Here is a 20,555-nt window from a genome sequence, read left to right as displayed (position 1 = left end):
AGGAGTCATCATCAACTCCCCAGGTGATGCAGATATCCTACAAAAGGGCCTCTCTGAGACCAGTGACTGGTGTTGGAACCATGGCCTGAAGCTTAATGCCAAAAATGCAATATCATCCCCTTTGGAAAAAAAACTAATTTCCCATGAATTACCATGTTGATGGGAGCCCACTGAACACTGAAGGGGACACAAGAGCTCCGGCCACCTCACCTTCGACCACCACACTGCTACTGTGGTCAGAAAGTCCTTCTACATGGCACATCTTATAACCAAAGGTTTTGCATCCAGGAAGAAAGAGGTCATCATCCCTCTCTACTCATCCCTCATTAGACCAATCAAATATAACGTTCCATTTGGCATGTACCTGACCAGACACCTACAACAGCTGGAGAGGCCACAAAAGTACCTCACTAAAAGGATCCTAGGCCTTAAACACATGTCCTACACAGACAGACTCAAGAAACTTCAGCTGTTTCCAGTCTCTTATCATCTACTTAGAGGTGATTTCTGCTTGACTTATCAAGCCATGACCGACCCAGCCCTACTTAAAATGCTACACTTAAAGAAATCACAATCCCTCAGCACCACACACGCCAGAGATGACAACCTCATTACCACAATTAACAGAACATGCTGGAGGGACAGGTTCATCTCCCAAAGACTGCCCATACTCTGGAATAAGCTTCCCATTCATGTCAAGCAGAGCAACTCACTGGCCCTGTTCAAGAGAAATCCTGACGACTGGCTGGGTAACAGAAAGTTCACCCCAGGGATCACTCCAGTTGCCCTACTGCATAGGGGCACTGTGAACTAACATTGAGTGGCATGGTGCCTGGGTAATATTTTTGGGCTAGACTTGAAAAGGCTCCAGGGCCATTAGCCTAATACACACCTATGAAAGGCTGTGACAAGAAAACAGTACATTAGTTAGGTCACCTGCTGTGAACTGTCAATCACATGCAGATAATGGTTCAAATTACCCTTAGCACTCTGGCAGTAGGGAAGGTAGGTGTGAAGAGGGAGGAGAGATATCTTGAGGAACTCAACTGAGACTTCACAAAAGAAATCAAGTTCATAGGTTAATAGGTTGGTACTAGGCCATCGGCCCTAGGACGTATACAAGCCTAGCCATAACAGTTCCCTGGCTATTTCTTCCCACAATATTTACTTCAATGGACCCCTGTCTAGCAGGGCGACTGATGTGTTCCCTGGGGTATATTTCCTATCTCCCATCCAGTCGACAAGGTTTCTTTTGAAGAGGGCCAAGGAGGCACTCTGCTTGACATGTATGGGCAGTCTATTCCAGAGTATGGGGAGTCTCTGGGTCAGGAACCTATCCCTCCAGCATGTTTTGTTCATTGTGATGACAAGGTTTAGATCCCTGGAGCATGTGGCTCTGATAGATTGGGATTTCTTTAAGTGTAGCATGTCCAACAGCTCTGGATTTGACATGGCCTTGTATATTAAGAAGAGATCGCCTCTGAGTTGACGATATGCGACAGAGTATAGCTGGAGTTTTTTTAGTCAGTCAGCATAGGGCATCAGCTTTAGGCCTGTGATTCTTTTAGTGAGGTGTTTCTGCGGCCTTTCCAATTGCTGCAGATATCTTGGGAGGTACATACCAAATGGGGAGTTGTACTCTTATGATGGGTCTAATGAGGGATGAATACAGTGGGACAATGACCTCCTTTTTTCTGGACGAAAAGCCCTTAGTGATGAGGTGTGCCACATAGGATTTCCTGACTGTTGTGGCGATGTGGTTACTAAAGGTGAGACTACTGTCCACCTGTGTTCCTAAGTCTCTTATCACACTTTCGGTGTTTAGTGTACTGCCACCTATGTGGTAATTCATGGGTACATGTTTTTTCCCAAAGGGGATAACTATACACTTTTCTTGGCATTGAGCTTGAGCCCATGACTCTAGCACCAAGCATCTGTTTCTATAAGGCCCTTTTGTAGAATATCCACATCATTTGGGGATTCATTAATGGCTCCCAGGTTGCAGTCATCTGCAAAATTTGTTAGCCAAAGTCCCTTAGTGTTGGCCTGTACTTCAGAGAAGTAGATGCCAAATAAGAGCAATCCCAGGACTGAACCCTGAGGTACTCCACTTGTAAGTTGTCTGGAGCTGGATTTGGAGTTGGCTACTTTTACAGTGTGGGTTCTGTCAGTAAGCCAGCTGGCAACCCATCGAGTGACGTAGGGATTTATTCCCAGCTTAGTAAGTTTATCTATGATTCCAGAGTGGGGGATGGTGTCAAAGGCCTTGGCGAGGTCCAGATAGGCTGTGTGGACCGCCTTACCCTCGTCCACGGCTCTGGAGACTGATTTGAAGAAGTCAATCAGGTTCAGGAGACAAGATTGGCCCTTCACAAACCCAAACTGGGTGGGCTCCAGTGTATGAAGGTTGCCAATGTCTTTGTTTATAAGTTTCATGATAATACGTTCCATGGCCTTGCAGATCAGGCTTGTCAGACTGATGGGATTTTAGTTCCCAGGAGCCAAGGTGCATCCCCCCTTGTGGAGTGGGATAACTGTAGCTGTGCATCACTCAGTGGGCACGAAGCCTGAGGTGAGGCCATGATTAAACATGAAATTAAGTGAGGTGCCAGTTCACTTTGTAGTTCATGTAGTGCACATCCCGGGATGTCGTCTGGTCCCATGGATGCTGTATTCTTAGCTTTGGGGAGAGTGGTTTTTACTTGTGTGGCCATGATTAGCAGAATTTGGCAATCTTTCGGTACTGAGATGGGCCCTTTAGGGAGTGAGAGGGAGGTGAAGCTGGCACTGAATCGATCTGCCAGGATATTGGCAATGTCCTTGGGATCAGTATATTTAATGCCATTCTGTTGTAGCTCAGAGCAGATCTGAACATTGCCATTTGGATTCTTGACATAGTTACAGAATGCCTTGTGGTTGTCTTTAGAATCTTTGGCAATTTTATTTTCGTAACTAGCTTTGGAGGATTTTATGAGGGATCTCAGCTTCTTACTGAGGCTGGTAAAGGAGTTTTTTGCATCCTGGGATTTTCCCCTTTTCTGCAACAGTCTCTTCCTTCTGTTGTATAGTTCTTTATGACAGGGTACCACCAGATTGGCTTCCTTTTTTTGGAGGAGAGCGTCTTGGGTTCTATTTGGGATGGCACGAGTGGATGTGCTCGTACAGTATGTTAGTGTAGGATTCGCCAGTCGAACTTTCAGTTCCCATCTGCATGGATGTCAATGAAGTTTGTCACTTCTGATGAAGTTGGCCTTGGAGAAGTTTTTTATGGATGTTTCCTTACTGGGGGGTGGGATGTGGATGTCAAAGGTGATTAGCTTATGGTCGACTTAACCAACGAGGGGGTGACCACTGGTGTGGAGCATTGATTTCCCATGTTGGTAATGACCAGGTCTAGGATATTGGAGCCCCTGGTGGGACTATGGATTAGTTGATCCAGGGCGTTGGAATTTATGAATTCCAAGAACCATTGGGCAAAGGTGTTGGTACATGAGTACTTTTCCCAGTTAATGGCAGAGTAGTTGAAATCACCCAGCTTTAGGGTGTTTGGTTGTATCTTAATATTTTCCAGTATGCTTAGAAAGGTGTAGTAAGAATCTTGGGGCATGGTGGGGGACATGTATCAAGCTACAATTTGGATTGCAGTCTTACCTAGTATTAGTTGCACCTGGAGAATTTTGGATGCATTGTGTTGGGGAACTAGCCTGGAGGTGTGAATATCCTTGGTGAATATGGACACTCCTCCACCTTTAGTGTTTCGGTCCTGGTTTGGTGGCCAAAAACTGTGGTAAGAGTTGTAGCCTGGTATTGCAGGGGTGCTCTCTGGAGCCTTGAACCAGGTCTCAGTTACTGCACAGATATTGATGTTCTCCATTTTTAGGAGTGCCTTGAGAGAGTGAACTTTGAGGTTTAAACTTCTAGCATTACCTTTAGATTTTGCATACTTGCACCTGTTACAGTGGTGGTTTTGTCCTTTCAGCGTTGCCTAAAAAAGGCACTACAGGGGTGCCAAGAGCCTTAGCCAATAACCTGAATCCCAAGGGCGACAGGTGCAGACCACCTCTGGCAAAGCATCATGGTTTGTCGATCATGTCATCCCAGCAGACAGATACTGGATCCCCTTTGAATGACACCAGAAGCTTAGCCAATTGTTGAAGTCAATCATTTTGTCCTTATACTGTGGTGGTATTCTGGGCAAAGGTAGGATGCTACTCAGGGCTAGGGTCATACCTGCCTGGGCCACATGATTGAGGAGCTCTTCCATGTCTCTTTTCATATAGTCCAGGGAGGTACGTCTCAAGTCATTCATTCTAACATGGACAATGAGAGAGTCGTATTTGTACTTGTTGTGGAGTGACCTGAGTGCATGCGTTATGTGGCGGATCCTGGCACCCGACAGGCAGCTGACTAATTTTCTCCTTGTTCAGCCTGGTGAGTTGGACATCAGTGTGCCCGACTATAGAGTCACCTATGACTAAAGTGTTGGGTATGTCATCTTGCCTTAGGGGCTGCTGTTGGGTGGCACACTGGTGTTGTGAGCTATGTGATACTTTGGTTGTGATTTGTGTTTGTTTGCGTTTCAGCGTTGGAGGTCCTTGTTGCTTAGGCAGGTTAATGTTAAGGGCCTCCGCATACATGGTTTTAGTGTTGCTATGTGTGGGTGTTGGTGGCGAAGGTTTTGAAGGGCTATGTGTTGCTTGAGATGTAGTGCAGATGTTAATCTTCTCCTCTTGATTGTCTAGCACAATCTTGGCTGGAGAGAGCTTTGCTTCCAGTTTGGCTATGTAAGTGCATCTCTCGCTGGTTGTACTGTTGGGTGGTAGGAGGAGAGGGTTGTCTGTGTACATGAGGCAATTGCTGCATTGCCCCAGTATGCCCAGATTCACCAGGTGGACAGGAGAAATCACCGCTGACCCTTGGACATGCCTGATTAGGTGCTTTTTTTTTTTTTTTTGTAAAGTACAAGAGCTGTTTTCCCTTACATTGGCAAGTTACTTTGCAATTACAGTCTTAGTGCCTATGATTAATTTCTCCTTATTAACAAGGAGAGTTGAGTGCTTGTATCAGTTTAAAGCTTCCTAGTGTTTTCCAGCAGGTTTTAGAGAAAGCGCTATTCACAGGGACTCCAACCAGAAAGAGTCAGAAGTCAATGCACTCTGCTCCTTCTCTCACCAGGTTCATTGTATAAGCACAGATTCCAAGCTGTCACCTATAAAGCAGTTAGTAAGCTTTCTGGTGATTAGCAGTCTCTAGGAAATAATGTAACTGCACTCTTTCTCTCACCAGGAGAAAACAGAAGCACTAATCCCAAGATGATTACTGAGAGGCAGGATGTGGACTCTTGAATAACTGGTGATCTTGCAGTAGATGCTTAAAGGTAAGATGAAAAAAATGGTTTATCCTAAACACTGCAGTGTGCACTAGAGGAATTAGATGCAAAAGTAAGTAACTTAAGTTTTACCTGTCTAAAAAAGTTTTAGTGGAGAGTCACTATTTTTAAAACAGCAAGATAGATTGAAAGGGAGTGGTCACTTTTGTATTCTGGTACTATGGAATGCAGTAGGATGGCCAATAAATTTAAATAGTTGAAGGGGAGTGATTTCACAAAATGACAATTTTGTGCTTACTCACACAAGCCAGTAAAAGTAGAGAGGAAATGAGATATATGGTCAAATTAACATCAGGAGCAGACAACTAGAAAGACAGTGGTGTTTAAGAATACAACATGCAGTTAAAAGCAGAATACAAGTAAAACACAAGGAAAAGAAAACAAATCACAATATTTAAAACAGAAAAAGGCAATAAAGTAATGCAAAATACAACAAATAAAAATCAAACTAACCTTTCCCTCACAGCAAAGTGTAGCACAGTCTGGGTGAGCCTTTCTAGCAAAGTAAAGTTAACATTTCTAAGCAGAAACAGCAATAAAATGCACTTTTCAATTCTGTTCTGTGGCATTTGCACTATTTGTGTTTGAAGTAGTCATTGAAAAAGATAAAATGTTAACCAAAACTAGGTGACTACAACACAGGACTGTATGCCTGTAAAACCAGTGCAGTGACAGGAGTTTTAGGAAAAAAGTGGCAGGCAAGATGCAATTTTTTTGAGAGACAAACAATGCATTCTGGGATACCTAGAGGCAGCCTAAACAAGCCAAATCACTCAAAGATGCTAGACCCCATGTAGTCAGACTCAGGAATTATGTACAAAAATATTTAAAAATCTGTACATAGTCCCAGAGTGGTGCTAAAATGTAGGCTATACCAAACCATGATGAAATAAACATTTTTAGAGTCTGTGGGTAGGGTCATCCTTTAAAGTGGAATTATTCTTCTGCACAGATTGTGCATATTTACTGATACTGATGGACTGTAATGACAGAAATTTGAGTGTTTTTTATGGTTGAAATGTTCTGAATTTGTCAGTTTTGTCATTACTGGTTCATATGTTTTGTTTCATTGCTTACTGGAAAATTTTTCAAAACTATACATTTAAAATACTCTGTACCAAGTGGTGCTGTATTATATATGGGATGTAATTTAATTATACAATCAGGAAGGTGAATGAAAAAACTTTTGCATGGTCCTAAAAATGTTCGCAAGATACCTATGCTTTGAAAAAAGCCCAAAGGTAAACAATCCGCCAACTAGCCAGATGCATTTTCCAGAAATGTGGCTTTCAATGCTGTTTAAGTGAATGTGAGTTTCAAAGGCAGAGAAGTTTTAATGCCATGTCTGTTTTCATTGCGAGACTTTTGGTGTTCATGCTATAATTTATAATAGTAGAGTTTTTTGTCATGCGTTATACTGTGTTTGGTTTTACTTCTTATCTGTCTTTAGTGTTGAAGTTTTTTCTGGGATTTGCTGATCTGCCATGCTTTCCGGGTCTTATTTCTAAGCACCACTAGTTTGCTGTTTTTGTAATGGTTTTGCTAAATTTGAGGTTAGTTTCTTCTACAGGAAGATTGTTTAACATATTCTAATTGTATTGCTTGAGTGTGGAGGTGAAATCTACATTAAAAGTGACCAGGTTATACACACTCTTGTTTGAGTGATTTATTGGACTGCATACAAGCCTGTTAGCAAAACTGGGCAGGTGGGCACTTAGGTTGTTGGATAGTGTACGACAGTTATAGATATTACTGGGTTTAGTTCAGACACTCTAGTCTAGAGTACAGGCCTTACAGAAGCGGCTTTTTATATTTTGTTGGTGTATTTATGAGCTGAGAAAAAACATACAGGTTAATACTGGTAGTGGAAGTATCTGACACAATTTGGGCTTAGTCTGTTAAGGTCCCCAAGGATGATGACTTTTTGGGATATACTGGTACATATATTATTGCCAGGGAGAATATATGATACATATTGTCTTATAAGAGTTTAGCTTGAGTAAGGTAATAATCTCTACAATATTTAATTCTGGATGCTTTTTCTTATAAAGGGATATGTTCAGGTGTTTTGGGTATATAATAGCTATGACACCTACTTTTTTGCATATATGATCTGCTCAAAAGATACTATATCCTGGTGGGAAGATTTCAGTCTCTTTGACTTTGTGTTTTAGCCATGTTTCTCAAATAGTGAGGATGTCAGGGATGTAATGAGGTATGAAAGCATGCAGTTAAGTAACTTTATTACAGATGCTTCTAAGGTTAATGTTTACAAATTTTAGACTTGTTTTACTCAAGTTGCAGGAGTGAGGTCTTATACTATTAATGGCTGTATGGGTCATTATGGGACAGGCTGGATTGGCTGGACCTGGATTGAGGTGAATGTTGCTGCATAGCTGCAGAATAGGTAGGGATTGCTGGAATATACAATGCCACTTGGTTTTAAATTTGTTCTTTGTGAAAAGTTTGTGTATTGGCTTTGTTACTTTTATACGTTTGAAAAGCTGGATATTGGATAGGCACTACAGGCTGTGGACTATACAGAATAAAATATGAGAGTAATTGCCATTGAGAGCAATGGACTGAATATTGGGTACAAGACTGGTGTTGACAGGTGTACCTTCGTTTTAGATAATTGTCACTGCTGAAGTGATGCCTGACCTATGTGCAAAAATAGGAAAAGTGGTTATGGATGGATGCATGCATGCATGCTATAAAGATGAGGAAGTGAACTTTAGTACTTAGAATAGCATGCTGATTATTATGTGACAGTTCAGTTAGTAAAAATGTAAGCAAAACGGTGATAGAGTGCTGGAGACAGTTTGACAAGTTGGGGGTTTGGTGAAGTGGGAGAGGTTGAGAAGAAAAAACTTGTACTGACAAAGATCTCAAAGGTATTGTATGTATTACTATTAAAATGTATTTGATTAAACTGTCTTTTATGGTCATAGTTCTGCTGATTTTTTTTATCTGTTGTTTACTTGGCTCTCCAGCTTGAACATTTGGAAGTATTTGGTGACTTTGTCTTTTAAGATCTCAAAAGCGGCAAACCATTTAATACAAAAACATAAGACAAGCACTTTCGTCTCCAAGGTATTTTACCAGAGATGAAGTTATTTAAAAAAATACACAAGTCAAAAAGCTAAACAGCTCAATATAAATATATATCAAAGTATCAGTATTCACAAAACCATCCATACAAATTGATAAAATATGCAAAATAGGTATATAAAAATTAACTAACTTGTGCTTAAAGTTTTAAAAGACATCCAGTGGATGCCATGTCACTGAGCCCTGGCCAGCTAATTGCATTTAGCTGCAGTATCCAAAATAATTCCCTTTTCGCTATGTGAAGTGACCAAGGCCCACCCTTGATGTTATGTGCCCCCTTTTCTAAAATAGAAGATTTAAAATTCATCGTAAACCTACCTATTTGAACTTTTAGTTATGTACTTACCATAACTTTAGATGTTTGGGATCCATCTCGCCTACATTCTGTACTGATGGGCTCGGCTCCGACTCGGCACGCTATGCTATAGAGCGAGGCCTCTTATTGGCTGAGCTATTTCTTATCCCAGGATGCACCATCACTAATCCCCCAGATCTTGTTTGTCCGCATTCATGCACACATGCACAACTTGTTTATATAACATTGTTAGATGTTTCAAGATGAAACAACAGGATTCGGACCTTCTGATATCCTCTGATCTCCAAGGAAGGGGGAAGGAGGGTGGGTTATTAGGAATGTAGGCGAGATGGATCCCAAACATCTAAAGTTATGGTAAGTACATAACTAAAAGATGTTATGTGATCCTATCTCGCTTACATTCTGTACTGATGGGACAGCGTCCCTAGCACCTAAATCCCGGGCGGCTCATTAGAAAACACTCCTGAGCACTGTGGAACCAAATGAAGCTCGTCCTCTAGATGCCATATCCAATTTGTAGTGGGAAATGAAAGTGTGCGGGGAAGACCATGTAGCCGCAGCACAAATGTCACTAATGGCAAGCTTAGAATGAAATGCTATCGCAGTAGCCATAGCCCTTGTAGAATGAGCTTTGACAGAGGTGGTAAGCTCTTTGTTAGAATAAGAATAAGCTTGAGTAATACAGTCCCTGATCCATTTGGCAATAGTGACCTTTGTGACAGCTTTGCCCAATTTATTGTCTGCAAAGGATACAAACAACTGATCTGTTTTCCTTGTTTGTTTGGTCCTGTCTAAATAAAACGCAACTGCCTGTGGACATCTAGTGTGTGGAATATGAATTCCGCTTTGTTAGAATATTTTGGAAAAAAGACTGGAAGTTCTAACGATTGTTGTAAGCAGAAACTGGAACAAACTTTAGGGACAAAGGAAGGATTTGGCCTGAGAGATACTCTGTCTTTGTGAAAAACCAAGTACTGGGGTTTTACAGACAAAGCTTGAAGCTCTGAAACTCTTCTGGCAGAAGTAATCGCCACCAGAAAAGCAGTCTTCCACGATAGAAATTTTAGATCACATGTAGCTGCCGGTTCAAAGGGGGAGGAAGTTAAGGCGCGTAACACCACATCGAGATCCCATGGAGGAGCAGGATGAGAAATCGGAGGTCTTAACAGCGCAGCACCTTTCAGGAAGGTCTTACACAATCTGTTGCTCATTAAAGGTGGGTTTATAGATTCGTGAAAATTGGAAATTGCTGCCAATTGAACCTTGATGGTAGAGACTGAAGAGCCTTGATTGAAAAGAGAAGTTAAAAATTTTAGTACTTCTGCCACGGGAATAGAGATGGGATCCAGGCCCCGGAGTTGAGCCCAAATAGCAAATCTTTTCCATTTGCTAGAATAGAGTTTCTTTGTAGCAGACTTATGGGCCGAAGATAATATGTGTACAACCTCTGGATCCAATGTATGACTCCTGACTATAGTCGGAAGAGGAGGAGCCAAGCCGTCAATTTTAAGGTGTGCAGGGACTGGTGGAATAGTCCCGACTGATGAACCAAAAGGTCTGGGATCTGATCCAGGAACCATGGACCTTCCAGAGCATATTTCCGAAGATAGGGAAACCATACTTGATGAGGCCAGTAAGGAGCCACTAAGATCATTTTGCTCCCCAAGAGAGATGCCTTTTGGATCACCCTGGGAAGGAGAGGAACTGGTGGGAAGGCATAAAGCAAGCCGGTGGGCCAAGGACGGGCAAGTGCGTCCATGGGGCTCTTCCCCGGAGCCGGGGTTAGGGAGAAGAATTCTTTGCACTTCGCATTTAGTGGAGTCGTGAAGAGGTCGCAACACGGAACTCCCCATTTGCTGAAAATCTGACTTGCAACTGTCATGTTCAGAGACCATTCGTGAGGAGAGAGGATGGTTCTGCTCAGTCTGTCGGCTATTACATTGGACTTGCCCGGGATATGAGTAGCCACTAGAAAGCATTTGGTCGAGACTGCCCATTCCCAGACTCTCATGGCCTCTCTGCAAAGAGGATAGGATCTGGTCCCTCCCTGTTTGTTCAGGTACCAGACAACTGACATGTTGTCTGAGTGAATGGCAATTACGCCCTGAGGGAGGTAATCGTGAAGGGCTTGAAGGGACAGAAGCACTGCCCTCATTTCTAGGATGTTGATATGAAGTAGGGTCTCTTCTGGGTGCCATTTGCCTTGGACTGACCTGCCCAGGGAATGCCCCCCCACCCCATCTGGGAGGCGTCCGTGGTCAAAGTGGCCGCAGGAGGAGGTGGAACAAAGGGTCGTCCCTGATTCAAATTGGAGGGCACTAGCCACCAGCGAAGGTCCCATTTGCATGTTTCCATGATCCATATGAGGTGACTGAGAGGGAGTTCCTGAAAGGACCACTGAGCTGAAAGAAGCCACTGGAGAATTCTCATGTGCAACCTTGCCAAGGGGACTAGAAGAACCGTGGCGGACATGGATCCCAATAGCTGCAGGACCATTCTGGCTGGGGCTTTGGACCTGGGAAGTAAGGCTCGAACTTGAGTCTGTATGGTTTGTATTCTGTCTGTAGGTAGATAGACCCGCATTCGGTTTGAGTCTATCTCTACCCCTATGAATCTTATTCGTTGAGATGGCAGCAACACAGACTTTGGCCAATTGAAGGTGATTCCAAGGGAATTGCCCAGTGATATAGTGGCTTGTAGGCTCCGCAGTAGTAGATGCTTGGAGGTGGCAGTTAGGAGCCAGTCGTCTAGATACGGAAACACCTGGAATCCTAGACTTCTCAGGTGAGCAGTCACGACTGCCAAGCACTTGGGGAACACCCTGGGGGCTGTGGTGAGACCAAAGGGCAGCGCGCAGAACTGAAAATGATTGCCTCCTAGGCTGAAGCGCAGATGTCTCCTGGACGCTTGATGTACCGTGATATGGTAATAAGCGTCCTTGAGATCTATGGAGCACATCCAAACACCTTTCTCCAGCAATGGGAGAATGGTTTGTAGGGTGACCATGATGAACTTGGACTTTCTGACTGAACGGTTTAGAATGCTGAGGTCCAAAATCGGCCTCAAGTCCCCGGTCTTTTTTGGCACCAAAAAGAATCCTGAGTAAGTCCCTAATCCGATCTGGTCTGCGGGGACCAGTTGGATGGCTCCTTTTTGCAGCAGCTTTGAAACTTCTGAGGCTGCAGTATCCCGTTGACTGGGTGGCGGATCCGGGATTTTTTTGGACTGAGGTGGGGGGTGAGAGAAAGGGATGGTGTAACCTCCGGCGATAATTCGAAGCACCCATCGGTCCTGAGTGATACCTTCCCAGGCTTTTAGGTGCTTCGAGAAACGACCCCCGACTGGCTCCGGAGCTGCACAGTCGGGCAATCCCTCAGGGACTGTGAAAGGCTGAAGAGCCACGAAAGGACTCGCGGTCTCCAGTGTTGCGAGGGCCTCTGCCGCCTCTGGGACGGCGTCTTCCGGAAGAATTTCCCCCTCCCCTGCCTCTGGAAAGTGGATTCTCCTGCTGAGAGGGGTAAGGCTTCTGAGATCTACGGAACCACATTTTCCCTCCTCTTTTAGCCTTGGGATAAGGCCAAAAGGGAGTGGAAAATCGTGCCCCTACGGCAGTCAGAGTCTTACCCTCCTGTTCGCAGCGGGTCAGTGTGTCCTTTACCTTGGGTCCAAACATGGAGGACCCATCAAAGGGGGCGTCGGCAAAGGAAGACTTAAAGGCCTCCGCGAAATGACACAGGCGGAGCCAGGCTTGTCTCCGTAGAGCAATGCCTGTACCCACTGCTCTACTCGCCCCTTCGGCCGCATAAGAAATGAGCCTCATGGACGAGTTTGAAATGGACGACAATGTAGCCAGCTGAGAGCCAACCATCTGGGCCAGCTCCTCAGGCAGGTTACCCAAGAGGGTATCAGATAGTTCTTTAATCAGATCCCTCTGAAATCTAGTAAAGTGCGTAAGGTAGTTCAAGGACCTTAATGTAAAGGCCGCTGAACTTAGGGTGTGCTTTCCATACCGATCCATGCTCCTAGACTCCTTATTAGGAGGATGGACGGATGTCGAAGCCTCTGCTACATCTTGCTGGGTAGCAGATGCCACCACCAAAGCATCTACAGCCACACCTTTAGTTAGAAACTCTTTTTCAGGGGGTGCCGAGAGGAACTTATTCGGACGAGCAGGCACCGGTTCCACAGAGTCTGGGTGTTCCCACGCCCTTCAACAGATCAAATCCAAGAGCTCGTCGAAGGGCGGAGACACCCAGGAGGCGGAGGGCTGAGCCCGAAGGCCTTAAGGAACACCGACTCATCAGCAGAAGGGGGTTTGGACTGCCAGCCGCCTCGTTGTTTAAGGGCTTCCAGGATGTCTGCAAAGGAGACATCATCCGAGGACGACTTAGGGGACCCCTCTGCATCATCGAGATCAGTGTCTGATGTAAGAGACTCATCAGGGGAGTCAACGTGCTTCCTCTTGCACGATCTTTTCCTGGGGGGTTCTTCCGAAGAAACTTCAGAAGGACCTGCAGGAGGGGGGGAAACCCAGTGGGGGTAAACTCAGGGCCCGGGGCTCCGTTGTCTAAGGACAGGGGGACTGCCAAAGACCCAGTCTCGGTATGCAGGGAAGGAGCTGGGGAGACCGTGGAGGTAGCCAAAGATGATTTGGCTAATGCACTCCTCATAGCCCTGAAGGCGGGACCACCAGAATCCTGGGAGGGTCCCACCTCCGTGGCCACAACAGTAGACAGCACTCCCGCCGCCGATGCACCAAGAGGGAGACTTGGGACTGAAAACATCAATCCCGAAGCATCCCGCCGGGGCCGACGGAAGAAGTCCGCGTACTGAACTCCGACCCAAGAGCCGGAGTTGGAGTAAGGGTCGGGCCCGACCCTAAAACCTCCACCGGTTCCACCAGCACCGGCTCCAACGGTGCCGAGGCTGTTGGAGGAGGAACCATAGTAGGGAGGTGGACCATCGGCTCCGAAGCCGAATGGGCTGGAGCCGAAACTAGCTTTTGGAACACCGGAGACTGGAAGAGTCTTAGGAGCACCCTGTCGATGTCCGAATCAGACATCTTGGATGACCTGGACGATACCGATCGGGTCCGAACCGATTTCTCCATCGGCTCCAAAGGACTAGGGGACCGGCTCCGAATGGATTCTACCACTATCGGTTCCGAGAGAGATCTCAAGGCAATTTCCCTCGGCGCCGATAAGGACTTCGGCTCCGAAGGGGAAGAGTCTGAGCCAGTAACCCTTATCGGCTCCAATATCAGTGGAGCCGATGAAGGTGACCCGCCTCTCGATGCCCCAGTCCTCGGCTCCGAAACCAGAGGGGTCAAGACTGGAGGCATCGAGGCAGACCGTTCCGCCCTCGGCTCCGAAGACCATGGAGCCGATGGAGAAGTCTGCCTAGGTTTTTTGGCAGTCAGTTCCGACTGACTGGTCGGAGCCGACGCTTTCTTCTTTTTTGAAGGAGAGGGAGATGAAGATAAAGCCTCCTCGAAGGATGGCTTGATTAACCCCTTAAGGATTAATTTGTTTTTCCTCTCCTGGAGGACCCTTGATGAGAAGACGTGACACACGCTACATGATTCTTGTAGGTGCTTGGCGCCTAAACAGTAAATGCACGAGGAGTGGTCGTCCGTTATGGACATCTTAAAACCACACCTCGTGCTTTTTTTAAACCCGGAGGGTTTATGCTCTTTGGACATGACTAGAGAAAAAAACACAGTTATCTAAGATAACACGAAAAACTAGCTAGATAAGTTCAAATTATAAAGTTTTTTTTTTTTTTACACAATAACACAGTGCACAAGAAAAAAACACAGGAAGAGAGGGTCAAGACCCTCTAACTAAAACGGGTACTTGACCCACAAATAAACGCTAGAATAGCAAAAGGGGAAGGCCCCTCTAACTAAAACGGGAAACCTTCCCTTGACAAAAGAACAACTCTCTCAACAAAATCACCAAAAACACACACGTATCACAACAATAGATGTTAAAACAGCTTTTGGGTTGAAAATGAGCAAATTCCTGACAGGAAAAGTCTAAATAAATTAGTACTTAGCCCAGCCAAGTTGAGACCACGTCTTAGCTTGTAAGCGGCAAATGAGATCTGGGGGATTAGTGATGGTGCATCCTGGGATAAGAAATAGCTCAGCCAATAAGAGGCCTCGCTCTATAGCACAGCGTGCCGAGTCGGAGCCGAGGGATCGGCTCCGATAGGATCACATAACATCATGCTTTTACATTTTAACACCCCCCCTCCCCCAAGTCAGAAAAAAAAATCTGTTGTAAAGGGTCAATTGGTCAGGGCTGCCTGCATGACATCTGTTTTTGATGGTTTTGTTACAGAGTGTGATTTATTATGCAATATGTTTTTTCAGAAGAGGTTATCCTAAAGATCTTATTGAAAATGTTAGAAATGAAGTTGTGCAGAAAAGACTGAATACCTATTTACCCCTGTTTTAATGAACTAGGTACATATAACATGTCAACACACAGGACACGATTCTCTAATAGTACAGAATGAAACTCAGAAATTTTCTATGTCATTTATTACCACTTTTAATTGTGATAGCGGCCTGGTAAAGAATATTATAATGAAAAATTGGGCTATTTTGAAGGAGGACCAATTAGTTTTTGGCAAATTAGGGGATAAACTTAAAAATGTAAATGAAAGAGGGATAATCTTCAAGAGTCTCATTAAACATATACAGATTAATGGGAATGGTAACCTTTCATCAATGGGTAAATGCAGTTGCTGCTCCCTTTGTAAATTTATAAATGTTAATGAATGCATCAACAACAATGGTACTAACCTTAAAGTAAAGGGCAATTTTAATTGCGACACTACAGACATCGTTTATGTGGCACTTTGTCAGAAGTGCCCAAGTTTATATGTTAGGAAGACCAAATGCAGACTTAGGGATAGGATATATGGACATAGGTACGAAATTAATAAAAATAAAACTACTAATGCACTTTATATGCATGTTTTAGAACATCCAGGACCTTATTTTAAATTTTCTATTTTTAGAAAAGTTGCTACATAACATCAGGGGTGGGCCTTGGTCACTTGTAATTCCTAAATTATTTTATTATTTGGTGATTAACGTTATCATGTGATTGTGTTAATGTATTCAAGGGTACTGGGCTTATGCTTTGTAGATCTGATGAAGTCTCTGGTAAAATACATTGGAGATGAAAAGTGCTTGTCTTATATTTTTGTATTAAATGGTTTGCCACTTCTGAGGTCTTCGTCTACTTGTTTTTTTAGTAGAAGTGGGAGGGATTGTCGAGATACAATGAGATGAAATTCAGCTGATAGAAAAAAGGTAGGAAATGGTTAGTGGATGTGTAAAGGAGGGGCAAAAGTACAGACTGCAAGCTGTTTCATGAATGGTAGCAACATGGTGGGTAAAAATTAGCTTAGGATAAGTATAGATGAGGATAAGTATAAATGATGTGGAGTGAGCCTGAGCACAGCTAATCTGGTACTTCAGCAGAATGCAGTTACTTCCCCAAAATATGATTTTCCACCAGAAACAATCAATGAGGTAGAATATTTAGGGATACAGAAACAAGGTCTTTGAACTCTAGTTAAAGTGAGTCATAACATTTATTTGTACTGTTTTGGGTTTTACTTGCTTTTGCCAGGGAAATTTTGTACTACTAAAATAAAATATTCTAAAGTGATAATTTAGCTTTAACTAAAGTGTACAAGGTCTTTGAATGGAGGTGGGGGAGCCCTTCCAGCAGATTCAACAGAATAGTACAGAACACACGGATTCAGAAGTGAGGGAAAACAAGATATTTCAGGAGTTGAATTTGATTCTTGGAAACTTCCTTACGTTGTTTTTAACTGAAGGCATTTCTCTTTGTTTGTTTTTACAAATGGAGTGAAATTCAGCTGTAGAAGTTCCTCTGGTACTGAGACTGCCTTACTTCTGCAGTAGAAATATTCAGGGATACTATGTGCTAAGTACACTTACTAGCAAGACTGTTGTACTGGTGTGGGGAACAACCCTACCCTTGTGGAAGAAAATAAATGGCTGTCTGTACACAAAAACTTATGATATAGAAATTCTTCTGTCAGAAGTTAGGGCTACTAGGAAGCAATTTCTCTGTATCAAAAAAGTGGGAGGTGCTGTACTTACTGACTGAGACAGAGCTGAGGGGCCTAGTGGGCTAATGCACTGTGCTGTAGTTGACAGGGTCCCAGGTTTGAGTAATCACTTCAATTGTTACTGTACACAGTTAAGGTCCTAAGGGGGTGGCTCCCTCAATCAGTATCAAAAGGAGAACCCCTTTAAGGCATTGCTTCACAAACACAAAGTAAAAAAAGGGATCCCATGGCAAGTAGGCAGCAATAGCATACGAGTAGAGTTTAAATGAGTCATAAGTATGATAAATGAAGGTCTGACAGGTGCCTAGAGACCACAGACACTTTTGTCTCTTTTCGGTTCAGGACCTCTTTACAACATCAGGTAGACAGACAGAGAAACTTTTCCATTTTGCTAGAATGATTTCCTATCCTCCCTCATGACTGTAAGCATGTTCTCAGCAATATGCTTAATGGGGACTGAGTGATAAATCACCCATGCTGTCAGCCTTAACTTCCTTAGAGTGAGGTGCATCAGTAAATGCTTGCTCTGGTATATGAGGGTTCACATGCTGTGGCAGTGACAGAGGTATTCCATCCTTTTCATATTCATTAGGAGGGAAAACCAATACTTCCTCAACCAAAAAAGGTGCTCTAAGTAGCATTTCTGATACTAAGAATCAGTACAACACATTGGATTATACTGACCAAGATAGAAGAAATCGTATAATGAAACAAACCTCACCAAATTATTGAAAATACATTTGTTGCCCAGCCCTTCAACTCAGTATCATGGTAGAAATAGTTTCTTAACTGTTTTCTAGACAAGCAAGGTGGTCTATTTCTAGCACAACCCACCAATACAGCAAATCCAGAAATATATCTCGATTGAACATTCATTCATGAGGCTCTGATTCTGTTCTGCTCATCTAGCCTACCAGGACGTTTACCTGGGACAGAATTAAGATGTCCTACAAAGATAAGAATGCTATCTGAGAGGATACGCAGGGTCCCTGGCTGCCATACCAGTTTGAATGCTTTTATGGTTAAACTACAGCCATCATGTTTTAGATGCAGATGCAATTAATATGCAAAGCCTACCTAAAAAAACTTCAGAACTACATTCCTGGATAACCCGTAACTCCCCACACATCCTAACCCCATCCAAAACTTGGTTAAAAGCCTTCATCCCCAGTACTGAAATCTTGCCCCCCCCCCCCACTACATCATCTACCATTGAGACAGAGTCACCTGAAAAGTTGGTGGAGTTGCAATCATGTACTCAGAGTACCTCAGTTTATCCACCCTACCCATAACCCACCCAAATTTCCACCCAGGTGAACTACTTATCTTAAACTGTCCCCTTAACCCCCCCCCCCCCCAAAAAAAAATTTGCCATTGCTGGTATTTATATCTCACCAGGAAACAACATTCCCATCCTCGAATCCATCCTCTCATGGATGTCACTCCATATTCCCCATTAAACCATCCTGTTAGGAGACGTTAGTATCGACTGGCAAAAACCATCTACTATCAGCCTTTCCCTCAACATCAACCTTTACAGCTTTCATCAACTAATAACTACACCCACTCACTTCAACAGAAATATAACAATAGCTCCATTTTGGATTGGATTCTAACATCTACCCTAAGCTCTATCAAAACCCTACTACCCTACCAGACTCCCTAAATGACCACCTTCCTATCAGAGTGCACAGGCATCTTATTTGGGTACCTAAGCTCTATCTCTACAGAGAAATTCACAACCTCTCCTCTTTTAATAATGATACCTTCAACAACATGCTCAATTCCATAAATTGGTCCATTCTGTAATACATCCCCCTAAATGATGCAGTACTATATTTCAATCATACTTTGCTTGCTATCCTTGACTCCCTGGCGCCTCTTAAAGTCTGAATCAAAACAGCCCACACCCCTTGGCTCTCAAAAGAGATAGCACCTGGAAACAATGGATCAAAACAATTAGTTATGTACTCACCATAACGATAGATGTATGTGGTCCATCTCACCTACATTCATTACTGACAGTCTCGGAGCCGAGAATCGTCTCCGACTCGGCAGCTATAACTAGCACGAAGTCGCTAATTGGCTGGGCTAAGCCTGTATCCCAGGATGCACCATGCCCAAACCCCCAGATCTTGTTTGCCACAATATAATCATTACACATACATAACCCCACAGAAACACACAGCAAGAAGAGAGAAAAAATAATATCCTCAGAAGGGTCTAAGAATATAAATTTCCTCCAAGTCCACCAGGAAGGGGGAAGGTGGGTGGGTACGGAAGAATGTAGGCGAGATGGGCCACATACATCTATTGTTATGGTGAGTACATAACTAATTGATGTAATGTGGTCCTATCTCGCCTACATTCATTACTGACAGGACAGCGTCCATAGCACCTATATCCTGGGAGGCTCATGGGAAAACACTCCTGAGCACCGTGGAACCAAAGGAAGACCGGCCTCTAGAAGCCACGTCCAGCTTATAATGAGAAATAAAGGTGTGTGGGGAAGCCCAGGTGGCTGCCGCACAGATTTCATCCAAAGAGAGCCTAGCATAAAAAGCCACTGAAGTAGCCATAGCCCTGGTAGAATGCGCTTTAACTGGGAAAGGTAGATCTCTATCTGCCGATGTGTAAATAAATGAGATACAGTCCTTAATCCACCTTGCAATAGTGCCTTTGGTCACTGGGCTACCAATCCCGTTCTCTGAAAAGGACACAAACAACTGATCTGATTTCCTCCCTTGTTTTGTCCTGTGCAAATAAAACCTCAGTTGTCTATGTACATCCAACTGGTGAAATTTGAATTCTGCCTTGTTTGAAAAGTGTGGGAAAAACACTGGTAACTCAATGGATTGGTGAAGACAGACGGTAGAAGAAACCTTAGGAAGAAAGGAAGGGTTGAATCTCAAGGATACTCTATCCTTATGAAAAATCAAATAAGGAGGTTTAACAGAAAGGGCTTGAAGCTCTGATACCCTTCTGGCTGAAGTAATGGCCACCAGAAAGGCCGTCTTCCAGGACAAATATTTTAATTCACAAGTGGCTGCAGACTCAAAGGGAGAAGAAGTTATGGCTCTAAGCACCAAGTTTAAATCCCATGGCAGAACTGGCTGTGAAACTGGGGGACGAAGTAACCAGGCTCCTTTTAGGAATGCTTTACACAGTTTATGGCCCATGAGGGAAGACTCATATGAAACATGAAAATTAGAAATTGCCACCAGCTGTACCTTAATAGTGGAGGCAGCAGAATCTTGTCTGAAAAGAGTAGCCAAAAATTCTAAAACTGTCGTCACAGGGGCTGTGAAGGGATCTAGGTTATGTGACTGGGCCCAGATAGCAAATCTTTTCCATTTACTGGTGTATATCTTCTTAGTGGATGGCTTGTGGGAGGAAGATAGGATATGTACCACTTCCGGTGTAAAGGAAAGCTGTCTGACTAAGGACGGAAGTGGAGAAGCCAGGCAGTGAGCTTGAGGGTTCACAGGGATGGGTGGAACTGCCCTGACAGATGAGTCAATAGGTCTGGAACTGGGTCCAGAATCCAAGGACCGTCCATAGTATATCTCCGGAGAAAGGGGAACCAAACTTGATGGGGCCAGTGTGGTGCGATCAAGATCA

General features: G+C 43.9%; 1 protein-coding gene across 1 annotated transcript in view; it reads right to left on the bottom strand.

Annotated features, from left to right (window-relative positions):
- ATXN10 (ataxin 10) overlaps positions 1 to 20,555 on the bottom strand; it is a 1,253,568-nt gene that overhangs the window by 390,925 nt on the left and 842,088 nt on the right. The window lies entirely within an intron of this gene.

The sequence above is a fragment of the Protopterus annectens genome, chromosome 11.part0 (genome assembly GCF_019279795.1).
Source record: "Protopterus annectens isolate FY-2018-M chromosome 11.part0, PAN1.0, whole genome shotgun sequence".
NCBI classification, from domain to species: Eukaryota; Metazoa; Chordata; order Ceratodontiformes; family Protopteridae; genus Protopterus; species Protopterus annectens.
This window is presented reverse-complemented; position numbering and strand designations above follow the sequence as displayed.